The sequence below is a fragment of the Stegostoma tigrinum genome, chromosome 12, assembly GCF_030684315.1.
Source record: "Stegostoma tigrinum isolate sSteTig4 chromosome 12, sSteTig4.hap1, whole genome shotgun sequence".
In the NCBI taxonomy this organism is placed as follows: domain Eukaryota; kingdom Metazoa; phylum Chordata; class Chondrichthyes; order Orectolobiformes; family Stegostomatidae; genus Stegostoma; species Stegostoma tigrinum.
The window spans coordinates 8,874,905-8,891,595 of record NC_081365.1 but is presented as its reverse complement, the minus strand read 5'-3'; the positions used below and the strand labels follow the sequence as shown (position 1 = coordinate 8,891,595).

At 47.0% G+C, this 16,691-nt stretch overlaps 1 long non-coding RNA gene across 1 annotated transcript in view; it reads left to right on the top strand.

Annotated features, from left to right (window-relative positions):
* LOC125456926 (uncharacterized) overlaps positions 1–16,691 on the top strand; it is a 107,152-nt gene that overhangs the window by 13,212 nt on the left and 77,249 nt on the right. The window lies entirely within an intron of this gene.

Genomic DNA, 16,691 nt, shown 5'->3' with positions numbered 1-16,691 from the left:
TAGGGTCTCGAAGTGGAATATGAGGTGCTGCTTCTCCAGTTTCTGTGACACTGGAGGAGGCCCAGGATGGACATGGCATCCAGGGAGTAGGAGGAGGTGTTGAAACGGTTAATGACCGGTTGGTGTTGTCGATTATCGAGTACAGAGCACAGACGCTCCATAAAACAGTCACCAAGCCTGCAGTTGGTCTCACTGATCTAGGGGAAGACACATCAGGAGCAACGGATGCAGTCAACCAGGTTGGAGAATGTACAGGTGACTCCTTGTTGAATATGGAAAGTTTGCTTTGGGCCCTGAATGGAGTTGAGGGAGGAGTTGTAGAGGCAGGTATAGCACTTCCTGCGGTTGCAGGGAAAGGTCCTGTGTGTGGTGAGGTTGGTGGAAAATGTGGAGCGGTTCAGAGATTCGCAGAGTGAGCAGCAGGTAGGGAAGAGAGGGAAATTTCATTGTTCCTCAACCCTGCACTGCCCGTTTTTATCTCCTTCCCAAAATCCACGAACCTGACTGCCCCAGCCAACCCATTGACTCTGCCTGCTCCAGTCCCACCGAACTCATCTCCACTTACCTTGACTCCATTTTCACCCCCGGGTCCAGGAACTCCTCACCTACTTCCGTGACACCACCCATGCCCTACACCTCCTCCAAAACATCCGATTCCTCAACATCTCATCTTCACCATGGACGTCCAGTCCCTATATACTTGCATTCCCCATGCAGATGGCCTAAAGGCCCTCTACTTCTTCCTGTCCCATAGGACTGACCAGCCCCCCTCAACTGACACCCTCATCTGCCTAACCAAACTCGTCCTTACTGTAAACAATTTCTCCTTCAACTCCTCCCACTTCCTACAGACAAAGGGGGTGGCTATGGGTACCTACATGTGTCCGACCTGGGCCTGCCTCTTTGTAGGATACGTAGAACAGTCCCTCTTCCGCAGATACGCTGGCCCCATCTCCCACCTCTTCCTCCGTTATGTTGATGACTGAATCGGCACTGCCTCGTGCTCCCACAAGGAGCTCAAACAGTTCATCCACTTTACTAATACCTTCCACCCCAACCTTAAGTTCACCTGGATCATCTCAGATACCTCTCTCCCTTTCCTGGACCTTTCTGTTTCCATCTCTGGCAACCACCTGGAAACCAATATCTATTTCAAGCCCACTGACTCCCACAGCTACAGAGAATACACCTCCTTTCACCCACCTTCCTGCAAGAATGCCATCCTCTATTCCCAATTCCTTTGTCTCCCCCGCATCTGCTCTCAAGATGAGGCATTTCACTCCTGGACATCCCAGATGTCCTCATTTTTCAAGGACTGCAAATTTTCCTCAACAGTGGTTGAAAATGTCCTCGGCCGCATCTCTCACGTTTCACACACCTCAGCCCTCACACCCCCTCCTCACAATAACAACAAAGACAGAATTCCCCTTGTCCTCACATATCACCCCATTAACCTCTGAATTCAATGCATCATTCTTCGCCACTTCCACCACCTGCAGTCGGACCCCACTACCAAGGATATATTTCCCTCCCCATCCTTAGCTGTCTTCTGGAGGGACCAGTCTCTCAGTGACTCCCTCGTCCATTCTACACTCTGCACCAGCCCCACCACTCTTGGCACTTGTCCCTGCAACCGCAGGAAGTACTTCATCTGCCCCTACACCTCCACCTTCACTTCCACCCCAGGCCCCAAGAAAAACTTCCACATTAAATAGATGTTGACCCTCACATCCGTTAATGTGGTGTACTGTATCCGTTGTTCCCAATGTGGCCTCCACTACGTGGGGAAAACCAAGTGGAGGCTTGGAGACCGTTTTGTGGAGCTCCTATGCTCGGATCCTGACAAACAACAACACTTCCCAGTTGCGAACCACTTCAGCTCCTTCTCCCACTCCTTGGATGACATGTCCATCCTCAGCCTCCTCCAGTGCTGCAATGATGCCACCCAAAGGCTGCAGGAACAGCACCTCATATTCCGCTTGGGAATCCTGCAGCCCGATGGTGTCAATGTGGACTCCACAAGCTTCAAAATCTCCCCACCCCCGACCTCATCCACAGACCAGCCCATCTCATCCCCGACTGCTTGACCTGTATGTCTTTTCTCCCACCTGCCTGCCCCTCCCTCCTCACTGACCAACCCCTATCCCAACTCCCTACCTACGCTCACCTGTACTGGCTTCATCCCCTCCTCCTTGACCTGTCAATCTTCTCTCCACCTATCTGCTCCTCTATCCACCCTCTATCATTGACTCCCCCTCCCTCTATATATTTCAAAGCCCCCTTCCCCTCCTCCATTTCTGAAGAAGGGTCCAGACCCGAAATGCCAGCCTTCCTGCTCCCCTGATGCTGCTTGGCCTGCTGGGTTCATCCAGCTCTACACCTTGTTATCTCAGTCTCCAGCAACGGCAGTAGAGGGAGGAGGGGTGGGGTTGGGGGAAGGAAGATGGGGTGTTGATAGGTGCAAGTAGGTAAGGGGTGGTGGGGATTGCTCAGTGCAATGGGTGGGGCGGATTGGTGGGAGAAAAGATGGACAGGTTGTGGAAATCGGCGGCCACAACCTGTCCATCTTTTCTCCCACCAATCCGCCCTACCCATTGCACTGAGCAATCCCCACCACTCCCTACCTACTTGCACCTATCAACACCCCATCTTCCTTCCCCCAACCCCACCCCTCCTCCCTCTACCAATTTCCTAGCTCCCTCGCCCCTCCCCAGTTCTGAAGAAGGGTCCCAACCTGAAACATTGATTTTCCTGCTCCTCTGATGCTGCCTGCTGTGTTCTTCCAGCTCCACACTGTGTTGTCTCATGACTCCAGCATCTGCAGTTCATGAAGGTGATAGAAATTGGTAAAAGTAATGAGATGGAGGGATTAGGATTTGCAATGCGCTGCCTGAGAACGTGGTGGAAACTGATTAAATCACAGATCTCACAGAGGGATTTGGATTATTACTGTCTAGAAATAAATATTGCACAGATGCAAAGGGGAAGGAGAAAACCTGCTGGCTATGATTGGCAGAGGTAGAGGGTACAGGTGGAGTCAGTGGTAAAATTAAAGTCACCGGAATCCCACTGGACTGCTGTGTCATGAGAGAGAGAGATGACTGTGTGTGGTTTAATCTAAGTATCACCATAATTAAGGAATGGGTTTAATATTGAGAAGGAGAATGCTTCATAATAAACTCAGTTAATACAGGAATTGAATCCAAACTGTTAACATCACTCAGCTTCACAAACCAGCTCTCTAGCCAACTGACTACAAACAGAAACTGCTGGAGAAACTCAACAGGTTTGGCATCATCTGTAGAAAGAAAGGAACAGAGTTCAGATTTTTTTGCTCGAGCAACCCATCTTCAGAGCTACCTGCCCCCCTGGGTGAGAGATACTAGTTGCATTGATCATTAGAGAGCCAGTGGCCCACAATGAGACAAACAGCCACCTTCTTCACTTTAACAGTTATGTGCTTCCACATTGAGAGCTCACATTGCTGGCCCCCTTCCACAATCCCCACAACACCCCCAATCCCAACAGTAGAGAGTACATTCCCCTTCAGTTTTACACCATCTTTCAGTTTTGCATTTCTACCGTTGCATTCCCCTCCCAGTACGATAAACAGACAATGTCCTCCAGTCCGAGTGAAGTGAAGCCAACTTACCTCACAGCGTCCACCACTGCTGATAGGCCCATTGGACAGTACAGCAGCAATGAGATCCAGTGCCTAAGACCACTCAAAGAATAGTTTCACCAAAGGATGAGAGACAATGCAACTTCCCATTATGTAAATACCAACTAATGTAGAATTATCATCATTTTAAAAAAAACTTCAAGTAACCAAAAATGCCAAGCCTTCTTAACTGAAGGATCATAATAGTAAAACAATATATGGTACCATCTCACACAAGGAACAATTGCCCAGATCTTCGGGGTCTGATAAGGGTAAACACTGTAATGCAATTGAGGGCTGCAATGCCTCTATACCTTCAAGGGAATTGAAATAAAAGGATGGAGATAAGTCCCCCGGGCCTGAGGGAATACATCCTAGGGTATTAAATTAGTTAGCTAAAGAGATAGTGCATTTGTAGTAATCTTCCAAGAATCCTTAGATTGTGGGAAAGTCTCGTTTTGCCAGAGGATTGGAAAGTCGCCAGTGCCACACCTATATTTAGAAAGGAAAATAGACAGAAAATCACAGGTAACTAAGCCAGTTTGCTTAATGTCTGTTATTAGGAAAATGTTTCAGTCTATTATTAAGGTAGTAATAGCAGATCAGCTTAGAACCACATTATATGATCAAACAGTGTCAGCACGGATTCATGAGGGGAATATTATGCATGACAAATCTACTAAATTTCTTTGAAAAGGTAAAAAGCAGAATATAAAGGGAAAGTAGTGAATGTAATATGATTGAATTTTTCAAGGCATTTGGTAACATACTGTACGCTAGGCTACCAAATAAAAGAAGACCCCAGGTTGTTGGAGGTAATATATCAGCATGGACAGAGGACTGGATAACTAATAGAAATGATGTGGAGGTGCTGGTATTGGACCGGAGTGGACAAGGTCAAAAATCACACAACTCCAGGTTAAAGTCCAACAAGTTTATTTCAAATCACAAGCTTTTTCAGCACTGCCCCTTCGTCAGATGAAGTGAAGAGAGCATCCAGGCATAGACTTTACAATCAGAGAGATCAAAAGATCAGACAAATGGTGTTGGTGGAGTGCGGACAGGCCAAATTATAGATCTCTGCAGGTGATCAAATGTGTCAGATCGTATAAGTAAAGTGTTAACAGCTGATAAACAGCTGAAAGGATGACCTTTAATCCAATTATTTGAGACAGAGAGATAATGACCAAAAATTAAAAATAAGGTGGTGTTGGAAGCAAACTAAACAGCTGGAATAACATGATAGGTATAAGAGTCGCATGCCGAGGGTCTAACCAAAGTAACAAGTAATCCAAAACGGTACAAATTAATTAAGGTAGAGAGATCATAACAAGCTATCAAAGTGATGGTGTCAAAATAGGACGTTTTTCAGCATCTTTAGGTGTCAGTCGTCCCTGTCATCTAAGCAGACCCTGTGTACGTGCAGGCTTTCTTTAACATGTTTAGGGTGGAAACCAGAGAAATGCAGTATCATGAAGTTATCCATGGGCTTGCGGTAGAATGAGGCATTGAGTGGGTTCATAATCTGTAGTCCTTTTGCCATCTTCTCTGCTTTCTTGTATTTCTGCAGAAACTTGATTTCAGTGTCAATACACACAATCTTCTTCAGACATTCTCTCCACTTTGAGCCGGTATTTTGTGATTTCAATGGTAGCCATGACGTGGAGGCGCTGGTGTTGGACTGAGGTGGATGGTCAAAAGTCACAGGACGCCAGGTTACAGTCGGATGGACACCTGAGTACCTCACTATACCACAAGTGCACGGATAACCTCACAATGCTACACTTCTCCAGCTTCCATCCTAAACATGATAAGTGCCCTATGGACAAGCCTTGCGCATACACAGGATCTGCTCAGATGAGGAGGAATGCAATGGACACCCAAAGATGCTGAAAGACGCCCTCATAAGAATGGGATACAATGCCCAACTCATCAATCACCAGTTCCAACGTGCCACGGCAAAAACTGCAACGACCTCCTCAGAAGACACCCAGAGGATAGGACTGATAGAGTACCCTTTATTGCCCCGTACTTCCCCAGAGCTGAGAAACTATGCCATATTCTTCGCAACCCTCAAAGTGACATTGATGATGACGAGCATCTCACTAAAATCATCCGCACGCCTTCACTTCTCACCTTCAAACAACTGCCAAACCTAAAACAGATCATCATTCACAGCAAACTACCCAGCCTTCAGGACATCGACCACAACACCACACATCCCTGTCATGGCACCCTCTGAAAGACATGCCGGATCATCGACATGGATACTACCATCACACATGAGAAGACCACCCACCATGTACACAGCAGATATTCATGTGACCCAGCCAATGTTGTCTCTCTCATACACTGCAGGCAAGGATACCCAATACATGGTATATTGGCGAGACCATGCGGATGCTAAGACAGTGGGTAAATGGACACCATGCAACAAATGCCAGACAGGAATGTTCCTTCCCAGTCGGAGAACACTTCAGCGGTCAAGGACATTCAGCCTCTGATCTCTGGGTAAGTGTCCTTCAGCATGGCTTTCGAGATACACAACAACAAGAGAATCACTGAGCAGAGGCTGACAGCCAAGTTCCGGACCCATGAAGACAATCTCAACCGTGATCTTGAGTTCATGTCGCACTACATGTGACCCCCACCATACTGCTCTGTAAAATCTTCCTTACTGTCCTGTTTTGACACCTTCACCTTGATAAAAACTGTTATGATTTCTCCACCTGAATTAGTTTGCACAGTTTTGGATTACTTATTAATTTGGTTACACCCCTGGCATGCGATTCTTATACTTAATGTGTTATTTCAGTCATTTGGTATGTCTCCAGCACCACCTTATTTTTAAATTTTTGTAATTATCTTTCTGTCATATTCAATCAGATTAAAGGTCATGTTTTCACTGGTTATTCAGCTGTTGACACTTTACTCACACCGTCTGGCATTCTTGATCAACTGCAGAGACCTATTATTCGGCCTGTTTTTATTTTCTATTCATTTGTGGGCTGTGGGCATTGCTGGCTGTGCCACCATTTCTTGCCCATCCCTAGTTGCCCTTGAGAAGATGGTGGTGAGCTGCCTTCTTGAACCACTGCAGTCATCCTGCTGTGGGTTGACCCACAATGCTATTAGGGAGGGAGTTCCAGGATTTTGACCCAGCGGTAGTGAAAGAACGGCGATATACTTCCAAGTCAGGATAGTGAGTAACTTGGAGGGAAACTTGGAGGTGGTAGTGTTTCCATATGTCTGCTGTCCTTGTCCTTTTGGATGGAAGTGGTCATGGGTTTGGAAGGTGCTGTCTGAGGATCTTTGGTGAATTTCTGCAGTGCATCTTGTAGATAGTACACACTGCTGCTACTGGGCATTGGTGGTGGAGGGAGCAGATGCTTGTAGATGTGGTGCCAATTAGGCGGATTGCTTTGTCCTGGATGGTGTCTAATGTCTTGAGTGTTGCTGGGGCTGCACTCATCCAGACAAGTGGGGAGAATTCCATCACGCTCCTGACTTGTCCCTTGTAGATGATGGACAGGCTTTGAGGAGTCAGGAGGTGAGTTGCTCGCCGCAGTATTCCCAGCTTCTGACCTGCTCTTGTAGTCGCTCTGTTAATGTGTGAGTTCAGCTGAGGTATGACTCCAACCACCGGAGCGTTTTCCCCCTGATACCCACTTATTCCAGTTTTGCTAGGACTCCTTGTTGTCACACTCAGGCGAATGCAACCTTGATATAAAGGGCTGTCACTCTCACCTCACTTCTGGAACTCAGCTCGTTTGTCCATGTTTGAACCAAGTCTGCAATGAGATCAGGAGCTGAGTGACCCTGGTGGAACTCAAACTGGGCGCCACTGAGCAGAGTAGTGCTGAGCAGGTGCTGCTTGATAACACTGTTATTGACACCTTCCATCACTTTACAGATGATCGAGAGGGGACTGATGGGGCAGTAACTGGTTGGGTTAGATTTGTCCTGCTTTTTATGCACGGAACCTACTTGGACAGTTTTCCATATTGTCAGGTAGTTACAAGTCTCGTAGCTGCACTGGAACAGCTTGGCTAGGGGAGCAGCAAGATCTGGAGCTCAAGTCTTCAGTACTATTGCTGGAATGTTGTCAGGGCCTGTAGCCGTTGCAGTATCCAGTGTCTCTAACCATTTCTTGAAAGCATGTGGAGTGAATCGAATTGGCTGAAGACTGGTACCTGTGATGCTGGGGACCACTGGAGGAGGCTGAGATGGACCGTCCACTCGGTACTTCTAGCTGAAGTTTGCTGCGAATGCTTCAGTCTTATCATTTACCCTGATGTGCTGGGCTCTTCATCATTGAGGATGTGGATATTTGTAGAGCCTCCTCCTCCAGTGAGTCATCTAATTATCCACCGCCATTCATGACTGAATGTGGCAGGACTGCAGAGCTTAGATCTGATGCATTGGTTGTGGGATCACTTAGCTCTGTCTATCACTTGCTGCTTTTGCTGTTTGGTGTGCGAGTAGTCCTGTTTGGTGGCTTCACCAGGTTGATACCTCATCTTCAGGTATGCCTGATGCTTCTCCTGGCATGCCCCCCTGCACTCTCCATTGAATCAGGGTTGATCCCCTGGCTTGATGGTATTGGTTGAGTGGGGGATATGCCGGGCCATGAAGTTACAGATTCTGCTGGAGTACAATTCTGCTGCTGTTGATGGCCCACAGACCTCATGGATGCCCACCCTTGAGTTACTAGATCTGTGAGAATTCTGTCCCATTTAGCACAGTGATAGTTCCACACAACACAATGGAGTTTGTTCTCAATATGAAGGTTTGACTTCGCCCCTACAAGGACTGTGTGATGGTCACTTTTACCAATACTATCTTGGACAGATGCAACTGCAGCTGGCAGATTAGTAAGGATGTTTGACCAACAAGAGGCCAAGTATGTTTTTCCCTCTTGTTGGTTCCCTCACCACCTCCTGCAGACCCTGGCTGGCAGCTATGTCCTTTAGGACCCGACCAGCTCAATCAGTAATGCTGCTGCCAAGCCAGTCTTGGTGGTGAACATTGAAATCACCCACCCAGAGTACATTCTGTGCCCTTGCCATCCTCAGTGCTTCCTCTCAGTGCTGTTCAACATTGAATGTACTGATTCATAACCTGAAGGGGGACGGTACATGATAATCAGCAGAAGGTTTTCTTGCCCATGTTTAACCTGAAACCATGAGACTTCGTGGGGTCCAGAATCAATGCTGAGGACTCCCAGAGCAACACCCTCCTGACAGTATACCACTGTGTCACCCCTTTGCTGGGTCTGTCCTGCTGGTGAGATGGGACATATCAAGGGATGGTGATGGTGGTGTCTGGGACATTGTTTGTAAGGTATGATTCTGTGAGTATAACCATGTCAGGCTGTTGTTTGACTAATCTGTGGGACAGCTCTCCCAATTTTGGCACTAACTCCCAGATGTTCTTGAGGAGGACTTTGCAGGCTCCACAGGGCTGTTTCTGCTGTTGCCTTTTCTGGTACCTAGGTCGATGCTAGGTGATCTGTCCAGTTTCATTTCTTTGAGACTTTGTAGCGATTGGTACAACTGGTGTGGCTTGCTAGGCCATTTCAAAGAGCAGTTCAGAGTCAACCACATTGCTGAGGGTCTGGAGTCACATGTAGGGTAGCAGATTTCCTCCCCGAAGGGCATTAGTGAACCAGATGGGTTTTTCCAACAATCAGTAATGATTTCATGGTGATCAGTAGATTCTTAATTCCAGACATTTTATTTTGAATTCCAATTCCACCATCTGCTGTGGTGGGATTCAAACCTGGGTCCCCAGAACATCACCTGGGTTTCGGGATTGATAGTTTCGTGATAATACCATCACCTATTCACACTATTTGTATGATCTTTTTATCTCCCTGTTTATAAAGTCTGTGCCAGGTTTATTATTCACTTCACCTGACAAAGGGGCAGCACCCCAAAAGCTTGTGATTTCAAATGAACCTGTTGGTCTATAACCTGGTGTTGACTGACTTTTGACCTTAACAAATAGAAGACAGAGAGCTTGGATAAAGGGGGCATTTTCAAGATGACACCCAGTAGACAGTGGCATGCCACAGGGATCAGTGCTAGGATAAGTCAGTGGTGTACACCTCCACTTGACCAGATCCAAGCTATTAAATCTGATGACCACTCCAAGCTGTGTCACAAATGCAGCTTATGTGGAAATTCTTAAAGGAGCAAGGTGAAATAGGAGGGTGGGTAGGTATAGAGAAGGAATTCCGGGTAATTGTGGCATGGCCATCAATGATGCAATGATTAAAATCAGGACTTCTTTTATTCACTTGTGGGATATGGGTAATGCCGGCATTTATTGCCCATCCCTAGTTGACTTTGAGAAGGCGTTGGTGAGTGGCCTCCTGAATCACTGCAGTCTGTGCAGTGTAGGTAGACCCACAATACTGTTGGAGAACAGTATGAGTCTGAGTGGGATGCTTCAAGGGGTGGTGTGGACTTGTTGGGCCGAAGGGCCTGTTTCCACACTGTAGGGAATCTAATCTAGAAGCGTTTTGACATCATGACAGTAAAGAAATAGTGATATATTTCCAAGTCAGGGTGTGAGTGGCTTGGAGGAGTGCAGGTGGTGGTGTTTCTATGCACAAGAAGCTAGATTTAAAGGAGCTGGGATGTTATGGAAGTGTTGTCGAGCTAAAGGAATAATAACATTCACCTACTTTAACTCTACTTAACACTACTTTCCTGCCCGTTCCCAGATCCCCAGATTTCATGAGTGACCAAAAATCTATCTCTCAGGAAAATACTGAGTTGGAAAGGATTTTAAAACAAGGAAGACATTTTAAAATCAGGACTTTGATTAAATGGAAATTAATGAGAGTATGGGTGTTGATTGGCACATGGTATTTGGTACAATGTAAAACTCAGAAAGCAATAGTTTCCATAACTTCAAATTTATCGAGATAGAATTCAGGAGATTAGCAAGGCATGCATTAGAATAGTAAAGTCTAGAGGTAGGAAAACTCTAATGGAAGCTTTCAACAAGAGTCAGAGCTGATGTCCTGTCGTGGTTGGAACCAAGTGGAACTTGTTGACAACAAGGTGCTTGATTGGGATTGTTAACCTCGGCCAAACAGGAAAGCCCTGGCTGACCAGTATAACCAGGACATTGAGCTGGCTGGTGACCGTAAATAAGTAGGTAAATAAAGGGTCACTTGGCGATGTGATACTGACCTTCGTGCAGTTATTTCACACTGGCTCCGCATTTAACAAGATATCCTATATTTCAAAAAAGAAGTAATGATTTATTTATAAATCCCCTTGTAGTGATCATAATTTGCTATGTAAATGCAAATTCTTTAGACAGAAAACAATACAGGGCCCAGAATTGGTCTCCAATATATTAAATCAGTTATTATCCCTCGTGAATTGATCAATCATTTATTCACATCAAATTATTTTTCTCATTCAGTCCACTCATTCCTGGTAATCTGCACATGATATTATGTCAAAGATTTTATGAGGAGCAAGCTGGTAAAAAAAAATTTTAAAAAGGAATAAAAATATTAACAGGAGATTTAGAATCGCCTCAGTCCCTCAGGGGACTGACTCTGAGGTGGCTGACGACTGTGTACTGTGCACAAGTAAATAAAGCGTGATGTGGTGACAGCTTACTGGCCTCTTTGCAGTTATTTCAACAGTGACAGGGCAAAACAAGATGTGCCTGAACAATATTAGCTTGCAGTCGTCATCTTAGAGTTGGAGAAAGCATTTCTGGCATCGTGCCTGTATTGGGGAAGCTTGACACTTTGACCTTGCTGTCGAAGTCAGGGCCCAGTATTTGAAAGAATACAATATGTTTTCCAAGCAAATGACATTGGAGCAAACGAAAAGCAGTAAGTAATCCTTCTGACTGCTTGAGGGCCTGCAGTATTTTTGGTCATAAGGGGCCTAACTTTCCCAAAGGGACTAGACCCGAAAACCTTTCAAAAGTTGGTGGAGTTGGTTGAGAAATATTATGACCCCAAAAGTCCTCTAACAATGAGACACCATCTGTTCCATTTGGCTGTCAGACAACCAGTGAAATGAATATCGGGGTTTTTGACGAGTTTAAAACGGCTGGAAGAGGCACGTGATTTTGGGTTATCCCTGACTGAGACGCTGAGAGGCCGTTTGCTATGTGGGATTAACGACGTGACCCTGCAAAAGCTGAAGCCCAAATGGACTTCAAATAGGGACTACAACTGACCTTGTCAATAGAAAATGCGGTAAGTGGAACACAGGAACTACAGGGCATCCCATTGGAAGTGGACATCCTCAACTGTCTGACTGAGCTTGTGGAACACCATTTGAATGTAAGCAGTCACAGAGCCTCATGCAGGGCATATCTTAAGCAGAGGGGCCATGGGTCAGCCCACAGCAGAAGCCCACAACAAAGCCAAGTCTCAGCCACGTGGCGAAACAGTTCTTCAGGATCTGGGCCAGCAAGCCATTGTAGTTGCTGCTGGATAAATACCCGATCCCTTGCATAAAGGACTTGTACAAAAAAGTTGTCAGGAGTCCTATCCTTTAAGAAGCTGTTCATGAACCTACCTGCAATTGCAACTGGATGAGGAGTCCTGGAGGTCCATAACAGTTAATACCCTTATGGGTATACAAGACTTTGGGGGATCACTAGCCTGTGCCCCTTTCCAGCGGACCATAGAGAACATTTTACAAGGGCTACCCCAGGATGCCATTTATCTGGATGACATATTAATAGCAAGGAAGACCAATAAAGAGAGCAGTTAGAGAACTTGGGCATGGTGCTTAAACATTTCTCTCAGGTGGACGTACACCTCAGAAGGGAAAACTGTGTGTTCCAGGTGCCGTAAGTGACCGAGATAATGGGAACTGCAGATGCTGGAGAATTCCAAGATAATAAAATGTGAGGCTGGATGAACACAGCAGGCCAAGCAGCATCTCAGGAGCACAAAAGCTGACGTTTTGGGCCTAGACCCTTCATCAGAGAGGGGGATGGGGAGAGGGAACTGGAATAAATAGGGAGAGAGGGGGGGGCGCGGACCGAAGATGGAGAGTAAAGAAGATAGGTGGAAAGTGAGTGTCAACAAAACCAGGTTACACCCATTGGAAGATAAAGTAAGGGTGATCAAAGGATCCCCGGTTCCCATGTCTATACAGGAGCTTAGGTCTTTCCTTGGGTTAGTGAATTATTACAGAAAATTTATACATAACCTGGACTCCGTCTTGGCATTCTTACACCTGCTATTGAAAAAGGGTCAGCCTTGGAAGTGGTCACATCACCAAGAGGTAGCCTTCAGGGAAGTGTTAAAGCAGCTATCGTCATCTAAGCTGTTGGCCCACTATGATCTGCAGTGAGAGGTAGTGTTGACATACAGCATCAGGGTAGTGTTGACTCACCGATGGCCCAATGGAGAGGAATGGCCAATTGCATAATTCCTGGAATTCGGCTGATGCCGGACACAAATATGCCCAGATAGAGAAGAAAGTTTTGGCAGTTATCTTTGGTGTGAAGAAGTTCCACCAGTATCTTTATGGACAGGAATTTGTTGCAGTAATAGATCATAAACCCCTTCTAGGACTACTGAAGGAAGACAGGATGGTGCCACCTGTAGCCCCCAGCAGAATTCAATGTTGGGCCCTTATTCTCAGCGCGCACAGGTTAGAACATCATCCAGGAAGCCAAGTGGCTGATGCAGAATTCTTGAGCTGCCTCCCATTGGCATTTGCTCCATCGGTGATGCCTCTCCTGGAAGAGTTTGTTCTGGTTTTAAATTTCTTGCACACCTTCCAGTCACCACCGACAATATCCAACTGTGGACACACAACGGTCCTGTCCTAGGTGGAGTTAACTGGTGTTAATGGGGGAAAACAGAAGGGCCATCACAACCAGGATTGAAACCATTCTGGACCCGATGAGAGCAGATCACATAGAGGATGGCATGTTACTGTGGGGAGCAAGGGTGATTGTTCTGAGTAAAGTTCACTGCCATGTACTGGCTGAACTCCACCAGGGTCATCCAGCAGTTTCCAATATGAAGCTGCCAGCAAAAAGCTATGCGTGGTAACCAGGGTTAGATGCTGACATAGCTGTGTTGATGGCCCAAAGTGCCAACAAGGACAGAAATTGACACCAGCAGCGCCCCCACATTTGTGGGAGTGGCTGGGAAAACCCTGGCCTCAGTTGCATGTTGACAATTCCAGTCCTTTCAACAGCCCAATGTCATGGGTCCTTGTGGATGCCCATTCAAAGTGGTTGGATGTGTGTAAAAGTTCATTCAGCAAACTCAGGGATGACAATGAGAAGCTGTGATCATTGATCATGATACATGGACTCCAGGAGTATTGGCCATGGACATCATTTACCAGCAGTCAAATGGCATTCCACACATAAGGTCAGCTCCATACCATCTGTCATCTGATGGTCTAGCAGAAAGAGCAGTCCAAATGTTGAAGCTAAGCTTAAAGAAGCAGCTTACAGTGTCACTCAATACCAAACTGTCCCGGTTCTTGTTTGATTCTACGACCATCCTACACTCAACAACAGGGATTGCTCCAGCAGAGTTGCTGATGGGGAGAAGACTCCACACCAGGTTAAACATGACATTCCCAAACGTAGTTGGGGAGGGTGAAATGGCTGCAGGAACGCCGATGCCAACCATATGCTGCATCTAAGCGAGAGTGACAGCTTAACTCATGTTTGGTGCCAGAATCAAGGAAATGGCCCTGTATTGGTGTGAGGCAAGGTTGACACGAGGTAAGGCCCTATGACTTACAAAGTCAAGGTGGGTAATACAGTCCTGAACAAACAGATGGATCACCTGAAAGCTGTTACCTGGCAAACAGGGCAGTAGCAAGACATATCTGGCCCCTCAGAACAGCCAGAAGGCCTGTCAGAAACCAAAGGCTTTTCACCTCTGCCTAGTGTCGAGGAAAACTCAAAGTCTGAGATTGATGATATCTCAGATTCTCCAGCATCTGCAGTTCCTACTAGGTCTGAGAGGGATGACTGGTTTATGCACTTTAGGAAGTTCATAGAAGTTGGGGTGTTTGTGTTTTCTCGTTTCATTCTTATGAAATCTGTTTTGGTTATTTGTGCTGCATTCATTGATCGCTTCAGTGTCTGGGTGATTCTATTACCTAGCTGTGGTGTTGGGTCTATCGCCACCTGTTGGGAAGTAGCTGTATCTGCAAGCAATGCCTGTGCTTTCTTAATGTAACAAGGTATAGAGCTAGATGAACACAACAGGCCAAGCAGCATCTCAGGAGCACAAAAGCTGACGTTTCAGGCCTAGACCCTTCATTAGAAAAGGGGGATGGAGATGATTCTGAAATGAATAGGGAGAGAGGGGGAGGTGGACCGAAGATGGATAAAAGAGAAGATAGGTGGAGAGGTAGGGAGGGGATAGATTAGATTCCCTCGTGTGGAAACAGGCCCTTCGGCCCAGCAAGTCCACAATGTCCCTTGCAGCATCCCACCCAGACCCATCCCCCTATAACTCACACACCCCTGAACAATATGGGCAATTTAGCATGGCCGACCCACATAGCCTACACATCTTTGGACTGTGGGAGGAAACTGGAGCACCCGGAGGAAACCCATGCAGACACAGAGAGAATGTGCAAACTCCACACGGACAGTTGCCTGAGGGTGGAATCGAACCTGGGTCCCTGGCGCTGTGAGGCTGCAGTGTTAACTACTGAACCACCATGCCGCGCCTGTCTGGTCAGTCCGGGGAGGATGGACTGGTCAAGGAGGCGGAATGAGGTTAGTAGCTAAGAAATGGAGGTGCAGCTTGAGGTGGGAGGAGGGGATAGGTGAGAGGAAGAACAGGTTAGGCAGGTGGGGACGAGCTGGGCTGGTTTTGGGATGCAGTAGGGGGAGGGGAGATTTTGAAGCTTGAGAAATCCACATTGATACCTTTGGGCTGCAGGGTTCCCAAGCGGAATATGAGTTGCTGTTCCTGCAGCCTACAGGTGGCATCATTATGGCACTGCAGGGGGCCCAGGATGGACATGTCTTCTAAGGAATCGAGCCGAGCATAAGTGTCCTGCAAAGCGGTCCCCAAGCCTCCGCTTGATTTCCCCAATGTAGAGAAAGCCACACCAGGTACAGCAGATGCAGTATGCCACATTGGCGGATCTGCTTGACTTGGAAAGACATGTTGGGGCCTGGGATGGGGGTGAGGGAGGAGGTGTGGAGGCAGGTGTAGCACTTCCTGCGGAGTTTCCCACCCCACCCTTGTCTGCCTTCCGGAGACACCACTCTCTCCGTGACTCCCTTGTCTGCTCCACACTCCCCTCCAACCCCATCACACCTGGCACTTTCCCCTACAACCGCAGGAAGTGTTACACTTGCCCCCACACCTCCTCACTCAGCCCTATCCCAGGACCACAGCAAGTGCCCCCACACCTCCTCCCTCACCTCCATCCAGCCCCCTTGACCTGTCCGTGCTCCCCAGACTGACCTATCCCCTCCCTACCTCCCCACTCTCCTCTCCACCTATCCTCTCCTCTATCCATCTTCGGTCCGCCTCCCTCTCTCTCCCTATTTATTTCAGAGCCCTCTCCCCATCCCCCTCTCTGATGAAGGGTCTCGGCCCGAAACGTCAGCTTTTGTGCTCCTAAGATGCCTCTTGGCCTGCTGTGTTCATCCAGCCCCATTCTTTGTTATCTCGGATGCTCCAGCATCTGCAGTTCCCATTATCTCTTTGTTAATGTAGTTTGGTTTGTTCATAATGACGATCATGTGCCTTTTGTCTGCAGTCAGGATTAAAATGTTCTTGTCTGTCTTGAGTTTATCTAGTGCTTTTCTCTCTGATATGTTCAGATTCCTTTGTTCCTTCTGTGTAGTGTGGGGATTATAATTTGTCGGATGACTTGTTGTGTTTTGTCCGTGAGTCTGTTGTCTTCTAATGTAGTTTCCAGGGCAGCCATGAAGTCTGTTCTGTTTGCATCTTTGTGGTTATAGTTCAGCCCGTGTAATAGCACAGCTTTCTCAGTTTCTGTGAGTTGCCTGCTGGATAGGTTTTTAGTCC